Source organism: Apium graveolens, chromosome 9, assembly GCF_009905375.1.
Source record: "Apium graveolens cultivar Ventura chromosome 9, ASM990537v1, whole genome shotgun sequence".
NCBI classification, from domain to species: Eukaryota; Viridiplantae; Streptophyta; class Magnoliopsida; order Apiales; family Apiaceae; genus Apium; species Apium graveolens.
In genome coordinates, this window is record NC_133655.1 from 202,884,876 (window position 1) to 202,896,179 (window position 11,304).

The 11,304-nt window shown below is 37.4% G+C and overlaps 1 non-coding gene across 1 annotated transcript; it reads left to right on the top strand.

Moving 5' to 3' along the window:
- The first annotated feature begins 10,403 nt into the window (after positions 1-10,403).
- On the top strand, positions 10,404-10,509 carry LOC141688004 (small nucleolar RNA R71). The gene has a single exon (XR_012561475.1). It is a non-coding gene; the product is annotated as a small nucleolar RNA R71 (small nucleolar RNA).
- The last annotated feature ends 795 nt before the right edge of the window (positions 10,510-11,304 follow it).

Sequence of the window (11,304 nt, forward strand, 5' to 3'; positions counted from 1 at the left end):
AGTTCAGACTTAGGAAGAGTCGGTGGTGGAGTATGTCCTGAAGGACCTGCTTCATCAGCATCGACAGTTGGAGCAGCTTCACCAGTATCTCCAACATTTGCAGCATCAGAACTTAAAGAATTAGTATCTTCTGATAAGACAACAGTGTGAGTAGCAATGGAGGCTTCAGCATCCTCTAATTGCTGATCTGATACTAAGTTCTGATCAACAGCCATATCCTGATGCTCACCTAAAATCTGATCATCAGCATCTTGATGCAGAGAAGGTGTTGTTGATAACTCTGGAGTTTGAACAGCATCAGTAACAGGTGTTGTGGAAGGATTAGTTGTTGTTGGAGCTTCTAAGAAAAGTATTTCAGGCACAACCAGGTTCTGAATATCAATTTCAGCACTTGTGCCTGGATCAACAAGAGACACAGATGGTGAGTTAGCCTTGTCAGATACAGCTTCCTGAGATGGAGTTGATGGATAAAAAGTGACTGGAGCAAATTCCTTGTCTTGTGAGATCAGAGATTCCTGATCCCCTTCCTTAGTTGTTTCCTCCTCATCATCTGAAACTGGCCTTTGTGCCCTCTGTTTTTTGTACTTCCTTATTGATTTGGATTCCTTGGGAGTTTCAGGAACTACCATTCATCTAAGCCTCTTGAGAAGCCTAGAACCCCCAATTTCAGAATCCTTCTGAGAAGTTGCTTTCTCAGCTTCATTTACCACATGTTCTGAAGAAGGAATCTGTTCCTCAGAATCTGATTCATCTCTCAAAGTAATTCTCCTCCTCTTTTGAGGTGTTTGAGGAACAGTCTTTGTTCTCTTTGGCTTAGAGGATGTAGGCTTCACAGTAGATGCTGAAGAAGAAGGTTGAGCAGTCTGTGAAGTGGAGAGATAGGATTTGAGATAAGTTCTGAGGGTAGGCTGAGATATACCCTGAGTGGTAGGGACGGAAAATGATGAATTTTGGTTATGGTGAGTTGGTTGAACATTGGAGTAAACAGATTGGTAAGTAGCAGGATCAGCATTTACCAGAATCTGTTTCACAGACTGAGGAATCTGTAATGGTCTCACCAATGATTTCTTTGTGTCAACATTTATCAGGTCGTTAAAGTACCTTTTTGCAACCTTAAAAGGTGAGGTTTGAGTGCTGACTAACTGGGGTTCATCAGTACAATACGTATAAATAAGTTGACAGAATCGAGCAAAGTAAACAACAGTTCTATCCTCTGTCATCCTATCCCCAATAAAACCAATTAAAGCAGGTGCAAAATCAAAGTGAGTTTGATTTATAAGTGAATACCCGATGTGCTGACTCATGATTGGGATAGCATCAAAGTTTGAACACTTGTTGCCAAAAGCTTTGGTGATGCAATCGAAGAAGAAACTCCATTCTCTTCTGATATGAGCCCGTTTCAATTGTCCTAGTTTTATCAGACTCTTTTCATATCCCAAATCAGTCATTAACTCCCGAAGTTCTGATTCCTCTGGTATAGAGAAAGTACAATCTTCTGGAAGATGTAATGCTCTTCGTACTGTACCAGGAGTGACTACATAGGATGAATAACCCACTTGGAAGATAATACTGGGAGTTCCTCGTTTACCACCATCATCAAAAACTCCAGTCCTCCAGAACCTCAGAACTTGTTGACTTGAAAATAATTCAGGCTGAGTTAAGGCGTACCCAACCTCACTATGTGCAAGAAGATCTTGCACAAAGTGCAATTCAGATGGAGCTTCAGCATGATCAAGAATTGCAGCATAGTTGTTTGGAACAAACTTTGCTCCATCAATGATTAAATCCTTTGGTGCCATGTGAAAAAATATTGAGATTCAAGTATGCCTGTTAGGTGTTTGAGATAATGGCTGTATGAAAAACCAACGTGAGAAAGAAGGAGAAATAGAGTAAAAGTAAGGAGAGAGATAAAGTATAAAGAAAATAAAAGATTAAATAAATCTTCTCTCTGTTGTACTTATACTCTGAACAAAAAATGTTACCGTTGGACACCTGTCAGACATGCAGTAATAACGGTCAGTTACTGGGCTCGAGAAAACATGAATCATTACTTACCCAGTTGCCTAGTTTCAAGGAAAAACCGTTCCATTAATCAAGAGAAACAGTTTTAATTCAAAATTTAAACCATTAGTACTGATTGAATTATTTTTCACTTCATCATTGATATTCTGAAAATACATCACATGAAAATGACCAAGATAATTTAGATGAGTAAGTGCTGAAAATGAATCAGAACTTAATATAAAACAAAATATATATGGTCATCAGAACATCAATCAGGATTTATCAACACAAGATGAAATAACTCAGAGACAAAATCTTGAAGTAAAAACAACTTTCATTAATATATCAAGACAATACATTTATGAAATGGAAATTACATCAATACTTATACAAGATTTTTCCTAAGCTCCTAATCCTAACATCAACAGCTTTAGTCCTAGCTAAGAAGCCTGACAAAGCTGAGGATGAAGAAGAACAGGAAGAAGACAAGATTAAGTCATCTTCCTCTTCCTATCTTCGACGAACAAGATGGCGAGTCGTATGATTCGCTCTGATACCAATTGTTAGGTCAGTTATCTAGCACAGTTATCCTCATAGGATTGAATAGGTATTAGAACAAACATATCACTTATCAGAGTTTAGAAACATATATCAGACAACAGTCAGTACTTAAAGACATTTATCAATTAAGCACAGAATATACAATGAGATTAATTCTGTAAATACTGAGCATAAAGTCTGATAACATAGAACAAGTCTAAGCAGATTTAGAGAAAGAACCTGAAACCATTCCAAGTTCATTTACCAATCTTGTAAAAGTAGCTTCACATAATGGTTTTGTGAAGATATCTGCCAGTTGTTGATCTGTGGGAACAAAATGCAATTCCACTGTACCTTCATCCACATGTTCCCTGATGAAGTGGTACCTGATGCTGATGTGCTTTGTCATTGAGTGTTGAACTGGATTACCTGTCATAGCAATAGCACTTTGATTATCACAGTAAATAGGGATTTTGAAATATGTTAACCCATAATCCAGTAACTGATTCTTCATCCAAAGAATCTGTGCACAACAGCTTCCTGCAGCAATATACTCTGCTTCTGCAGTTGATGTGGAAATTGACTTTTGTTTCTTGCTGTACCAAGAAACCAATCTGCCTCCAAGAAATTGGCAGCTTCCACTTGTGCTTTTCCTGTCAATTTTGCAACCTGCAAAATCTGCATCTGAGTAACCTATTAGTTTAAAATCTGATTCTCTAGGATACCATAATCCCAGAGCAGCTGTTCCTTTAAGATACTTAAAGATTCTTTTTACAACTGTTAAGTGAGGTTCTCTTGGATCTGCTTGAAATCTTGTACAAAGACAGGTAGCATACATGATATCAGGTCTACTAGCAGTTAGATAGAGTAGAGAGCCAATCATACCTCTGTAGTCAGTAATATCTACTGATTTACCGGTATCCTTATCCAGTTTTGTCGCAGTGGCCATTGGAGTGGATGCACTTGAACAATCTTGCATTCCAAATTTCTTTAGCAAGTTTCTGGTGTACTTGGTTTGACAAATAAAAGTGCCTTCCTCATTCTGCTTGACTTGAAGGCCCAGAAAATAGCTAAGTTCCCCTATCATACTCATCTGATATCTTGACTGCATTAGTTTGGCAAACTTCTTGCAAAGTTTGTCATTTGTAGATCCAAAAATGATATTATCAACATAAATCTGCACCAGAAGTAAGTCCTTTCCATGGTTGAGGTAGAACAGTGTTTTGTCTATTGTCCCTCTGTTGAATCCACTTTCCAGAAGAAACTGAGCTAAAGTCTCATACCATGCTCTAGGAGCTTGCTTAAGTCCATAAAGTGCTTTATCAAGCCTGTAGACATAATCTGGATGTTTGGTATCTACAAAACCTGGAGGTTGTTCAACATATACCTCTTCCTCCAATTCTCCATTGAAAAAAGCACTTTTCACATCCATTTGAAAGACAGTAAACTTTTTGTGAGCAGCATAAGCCAAAAATATCCTTATGGCTTCTAACCTAGCAACTGGTGCAAATGTTTCATCATAATCAATTCCCTCTTGTTGAGAATATCCTTTTGCAACCAGCCTTGCCTTATTCCTTGTAATTATGCCATCACTATCAGTTTTGTTTCTGAATACCCACTTTGTACCAACAACAGATCTATTCTTTGGTCTTGGCACTAGGGTCCAGACTTTGTTTCTTTCAAATTCATTCAACTCTTCCTGCATTGCTTGCACCCAATCAGCATCTTGAAGAGCTTCTTCCACTTTCTTTAGCTCAGTCTGAGAGAGAAAATAATTGTAAAGACACTCATTTGAAGTACTTGTTCTAGTTCTGACACCTGCATCAGGATTTCCAATTATCAAATCAGGTGTATGTGATTTTGTCCACTTCCTTGCAGATGGAAGGTTTTCTCTAGAACTGGATGCTCCCCCATGATCCATGCTATCTTCATTTTCATTTTCTGATGCTCCCCCTGAAACTATGCTCTCTGAGTTGGATTCTTCAGTATTTAGATTTTCAGCACTTTCAGAACTTGGCTTATCAGAACTTGACGAATCAGAACTTGAAGAGCCAGATGCATGTTCTGATGTTTCTTGAGATGTGGTAGGATCTTGAGTATGCTCCCCCTGCATAGGTGCATCTTCCTTTAACGTAGTCACCACAGTTTCAATAACATCAGAGTTTAATCCATCAGAGTTTGCAGTATCAGGACTTAGACTGTCAGGATTTTCAGTATCAGAATATGAGTCTTCATTTTCAAATCTCAGCTGATCATGGTCAATGAAATCTTTAAGACCAGTGATCTTCTTGTCATCAAAAGAGACATTGATAGATTCCATGACCACTTTTGTTCTCAAATTATAGACTCTGAAGGCTTTTGTGGAAAGTGGATATCCAACAAAGATTCATTCATCAGCTTTTAGATCAAACTTTGATAGCTGTTCAGGATGAGTCTTGAGAACAAAACACTTGCATCCAAATACATGAAAATATTTCAGATTTGGCTTCTTTTTCTTCACCATCTCATATGGTGTTTTTCCATGCTTGTTAATGAGTGGTGCATTTTGAGTAAAACAAGCAGTCTACACAGCTTCAGCCCAGAAATAGGTTGGAAGCTTTGCTTCTTCAAGCATTGTACGTGCAGCTTCAATGAGAGTTTTATTCTTCCTTTCAACAACTCCATTTTGCTGTGGAGTTCCAGGAGCAAAAAATTCCTGTTTTATTCCATGGCTTTTGCAGAACTCTTCCATTATCAAATTCTTGAACTCAGTGCCATTATCACTCCTTAAAATTTTCACAGAATCTTTGACCATTTTATCCAGCTGTTTGACATGATCAATCAAGATAGATGCAGTTTCACTTTTTGTGTGCAAGAAATAGACCCATGTGTATCTGGTGATCTCATCCACTATGACCAACGCATACTTCTTCTTTGCAATAGACATGACATTTACTGGACCAAATAGATCAACATGTATAAGATGATAAGGCTCAAGAATTGATGAATCAGTCTTGCTCTTGAATGAAGATTTTCTTTGTTTGGTTTTCTGACATGAATCACAAAGACCATCAGGAGCAAATACTGTGTTTGGCAATCCTCTCACAAGATCTTTCTTGACCAGTTCATTTATATTGTTGAAATTTAAATGAGAGAGTTTCTTATGCCAATTCCAGCTTTCTTTAATTGATGTTCTACTTAACAGACAGATTGCAGAACCATCAGTACTTGTTGAAAGCTTAGCTTTATAAATGTTACCACATCTGTATCCTTTCAGAACAACTTTGCCTTTAGATTTACTCATAATTTCACAGTGTTCTTCAAAGAAATCAACATGATAACCTCTGTCACAGATTTGACTTATACTCAGTAGGTTGTGTTTAAGTCCTGAGACCAGAGCTACTTGTTTAATTATGACATTTCCAAGATTGATATTGCCATATCCCAATGTTTTTCCAATGTTGCCATCTCCATAAGAAACACTTGGGCCAGCTTTCTCCACAAAGTCTGATAGCAGGGCCTTATTTCCAGTCATATATCTTGAACATCCACTGTCCAGAACTAGAATATTTTTCCTGTTGCCCTGCAATCACAAAGACCACTAATTATTAGTTTTAAGGACCCAGACTTGCTTGGATCCTTTGGCCTTATTAAGTGTGTTAACATTTGCAGCGAATTTGGCATCAGAGTTTATGTTAACATTTTTCTTATCAGAACTTACACTATCAGACTTTGAATCAGAATTTACACTAGAAGGAACAATGGAAACTTTCTTCAAAGAAGGTTTTATTTGATAATAATCATAGTATAAACTATGATATTCCTTACAAGTATAAATGGAATGCCATAAACTACCACAATGAAAACAAGGATTTTGTGGTTTGTATCTAACAGACTGACTCTTAACTCCTGATTTTGAAGGTAAGGAGTTAATATTCTTATTCTTCCTGTAAAAAGAAGCCAGATGGTTAGAACTTCCACAGTTATGACATGTTTTCCTAGGAGCATCAGGAACAGGTTTATAATCATTGCTTTTATTCATACCTTCCTTTCCATTCCTATTTTTCCTAGGTGATTTTACCTTGTTTGCATTCTTGACATCTTTCAGCTTATGCTTAAGCTGCTTCTTTGTCATTAAGCCTATGTTCACTTCAGCTGTCTTTTCCTGTTTTAGTTTGTCAGAAGTTAATTCCTCTTTAACTTCTGATTTCTCATTTTCAGACTTTACAGTTACAAACTTAACAGGTTTAAACTTTGGCTTTTGCTTAATAACAGGCTTAATTTCTTCAGTTCCTTTATCATTCTTATCTTCTCCTTAACCTAAGCCCTCTTTCCAGTTTCCACTACTTAGCAAATTTTGAGTTGTTTTGCCAGAGTTAGTCCAAGTCCTGATAATCTCTCTTTCCTTTTCTAACTCAGTTTTTAAAGATTCATTTAATTTTAGCACTTCATTCCTAACATAAAAAGCATCATCTCTATCCTTCTGAGTTTGATGGAACATGACTAACTCTTTTTCTAAGAAATCATTCCTTTTCTTAAATGCAAGATTTTCAGAAGTTAATCTTTCACATGTTAAAATTTGATCTCTATAGCTAACAAACATGGTTTTAAGATATCTTCTCAACTCATTAATATCATCAGTATGAAAAACATAAGTAGTCTGAGGTACCTTTGTTTCAGCAGCTTCAGAACTGCTCTCAGCACTTTCTTTATCAGCATTTGCCATCAATACATAGTTCTCCTCACTTTCAGAGTCTGAGGTGTCTGTCCAGCTTTTCTGCTTTGTGACAAGAGCCTTGCCTTTGTCACCCTTTACCTTCTTGCAGTTAGGAGATATGTGGTCTTTCTCACCACAGTTATAGCATTTAACATTGGTGTAATCTCCTCTGTCAGACTTTCCTCCTCTGCCTTCAGATCTTCTGAAATTCTTCTTATCAGAACTAATGCTTTTCCTGGAAAACTTCTTTCCCTTCCTGAACTTCCTGTATGCAATCTTTGTGATTCCTTTCACCATAAGAGCACACAGCTTCATCATCTCCTCATCAGCATCAGTCTCAGGCAAGCTTTCAGAATCTGAGTCATCATCACTCTCAGAACTTGATGACTCAGTATCAGACTTTATGAAAAGAGCTTTACCCTTGTCTTTCTTTGAGGAAGCTGCTTTGGGGAATTCTTCTTCTGCCTTAAGAGCAACTGTCCTTGACTTTCCTTCTTTCCTCTTGCTTCTTTGTTCCATCTCTAGCTCATGACTCTTGAGCATTCCATAGATTTCGTCAAGAGTTGTTTCATCAAGATTGTAGTTGTCTCTTATTGTCGTTGCCTTCAAATCCCAGCATTCAGGAAGAGCTAACAGGAACTTAAGGTTTGAATCTTCAAGATCATACTCTTTATCAACCAATGACAAATCATTCAAAAGTTTGACAAATCTATCATATAAATCATTCAATGACTCATTAGTCTTTGAGTCAAAGTGTTCATACTCTTGAGTGAGTATTGTCTTCCTGTTCTTCTTAATTGTGTCAGTTCCCTGACACCTTGTTTCCAGAACATCCCATATCTCCTTAGCAGTCTTGTAATTGATTACCCTGTTTGACATTACATTATCAATGGCACTATGCAGTAAGTGTCGTACCTTAGCATCCTTAGCAATTGATGTTATGTCCTCAGCAGTATAATCACTCTTCTCCTTTGGTAAGGTCTTTGCTGCTTCACCTGCAACTGCAACAGCGAGTTTGGTTGGTTTGTGAGGACCTTCCTTGATTCTATCAAGGTATTCTGGATCTGTTGCTTCCAGGAACATGGTCATCCTTACCTTCCATATGGGATATTCAGATGGTCTCAGTATGGGGACTCTGATGGTCTCATACCGACTCTGAATTTGTGTCTTTGGTGGTTCCTCAGTTGTGGTAGGCTTAGTTGGAGTTTCTGTGTCCGACATGATTGTGTTTGGATCTTTAACTGTATGTATGTTAACAGATAGGCTCTGATACCAATTGTTAGGTCACACACACACTGTAGAGGGGGTGAATACAGTGTATAGTACACTCAAATCGAACTTTAAGAACTTAAGTAATAGAAAACAAACTTTATTGAAACAATAAACTCTATTACAGTATGGAACTGTTACCTCTCAGTGATGAACAAATATCACGAGAGCTGCAAGGGTTACAATGAATAATCTTTTCTAATAATGATAACACTTATAGTGTAAACCCTATGTCTGTGTTTATATACTACACAGTTACAAGATAATCGCTAATTGATATGGAATATAATTCTGCTTCCTAAAATTTATCAATCAGATATCTTTTCTTCCAAGTATTCCATTCTTCACGAAATTCCTTCTTCATGCATATCTCTTCTTATGTTTATCTCGATCTTCTTTCCTTTAATCAGCTACTGTCCTTATCTGATTGTCCTTCAGCACTTAAGTTCTGATATCTATCTTCTGATGATTATCTCCTGATAATATAAGTACTGATATCCTTAAGTCCTGACTTCCAGTATAAGTACTGATCAACAGTTAAGTACTGATTTATCCTGTTCACGTAAGATTCTGAAAGCTAAACATAAAACATATTAGCCATGACATTATCAAATATATCTAACAGTTTAGATGGAGACTTATTTTGTAAAACAGTACTACACTCTTCAGTAAAAGCTACTGTCTCCACCTCACCAAAAGATCGTTTCTTTGTCAAAATATCCTTTAAAAACTTTGCATATGATGGAACTTGAGAAATTAAATCAGTGAAAGGAATGGTTACCTCAAGATTTTTGACAAGTGTCATGAATTTACCAAACTGTTGATCTACCCTTGTTCTGTTCATCCTGCTAAGGAATGGAAACTTAGGCACAAACGGTGGAGGAGCAGTTACAATCTTCTCGTTATCAGCTTTCTTGCTTCCTTCAGTTCCACTCTTGTATGTCTGATCAACATCATCCACATTGTCATCTTTACTGATTTCCTTGTCTTGCTCAGCAGACACATCAGCAGTAGGCATTGAAGGACCATCATAGGAAAGACCACTCCTAAGAGCAATGGCATTCACATTCTCTTTTGGATTTGTTGGTTGTGATGGTAAAGAGCCAGGCTGCCTTGCTGTTGAAGAACTAGCTAATTGTGCAATCTGAGTTTCCATCATCTTGTTATGAACTTTCATATCTTTAATCTCTTGCATCAGTAATTTCAACATCTCATTTATCTGATCAGGTTGTGCAGCTTGACTCGCTTGAGGAGCATAATTTTCAGGAGGCTTCTGAAATCCAGGAGGATTCATAGGTCCCTGAGAAGCTTATACTGTTGTTGTTGAGAACTCTGATAAGATTGTTGATATTGTTGCTGCTGATAGGCATATGAAGATTTTGTGCATTATTGTTCCTATATCAGAAATTCGGATGATCTCTCCAACCAAGATTATAAGTGTTGGAGTAAGGATTATACTGCTGCCTTTGTTGAAAAACATTAGCTTGCTCCATCTGAAAATTTTGTGAATTCTGAAAATTATAAGAGCATTCATTACCTAAGTGTCCTTAAACACCGCACACTTCACAAACAAGATTATTCATTGGAGCCATGAATGACAATGCATTAATACTCATAGGAGGATTAGATGATTGTGAAGTCTTCAAAGAATGAATCTTCTGAGTTAACGCAGCGAGGTGAGATGATAAGAGAGAATAAGCCTCCATTTCAAGTTTACCTCCCTTCTTAGGTGCTCTCGGGTTATTAAAGTGATTTGCAGCCAAATTTGCAAGAAAAGCATACGCATCATCAACTCCCTTGTCTAGAAAAACACCACCTACAGCATTATCAACAATACCCTTTGTTTCAGGGTCAAGACCATTGTAGAAGCATTTAATCAGAAACCACTTCTCAAGACCATGATGAGGGCATGCACGTTGAAGATCTTTGAATCTCTCCCAAGCATCTTTAAGAGACTCTCCATATTCTTGTTTTAAACCCATCATCTTGTCAATCAAGTCATCAGTTCTGTTAGGAGGGAAATACTCAGTTAAGACAGCTTGAGCAATTTCATTCCACTCAGTCACGTTGATATCATTCAACCATTTTTGAGCTTTATCACGAAGAGAAAACCCGAACAACATGACTTTCAATTGGTCTGCAGTGACACCCCGATGTTTGATGGTAGAGCAGAGTTGTTGAAACCTTTGCAGATGAAGTGTAGGGTCTTCAGAGGGAAGACCGGCAAACTGATTCTGCTGGATCATAGTGAGCAATGCTGGTTTGATCTCAAAGTTTGTTGCTTCAATAGTTGGCATAGTAAGGCCAGTGGGCACACCGCTCGGAGAGGTTTGTGAATAGTTCTTCAAAGATTTAATAGGAAGTTCTGCCATTATGATCTTTGAATCACCGAGATTTTGCTGCCTTTCTTTCCTTACTCGATCTATATATTGCTGACAAGTAATCCCAAAATCCGGACTAAGAGGAGTAATTTCTGCTTCTTTTTTGGACCTGTGCATCAAAAACTAAGACAAGAAAAACAGTGAAATATGCCTCAATTGGAAGTAAACCTCCAATGAGATAAAGGAAATAATCTAAAACAATTTAACTAAAATCTATAGAAACTAGGCGTCTCCGCGGCAGCGGTGCCAAAAACTTGATGTGTTATTTTATATCTAACCGCAAGCGCACGGTGTCTATTGCTAGTACAAAGTGGCAAATGCAGGTTGTATCCACAAGGAGACTAAGTTTTAAGGATTTCAAATTAACTGTTATTAATTATTTCCGAGAGAAGAACGAATGTTGAAGGTTTTTAA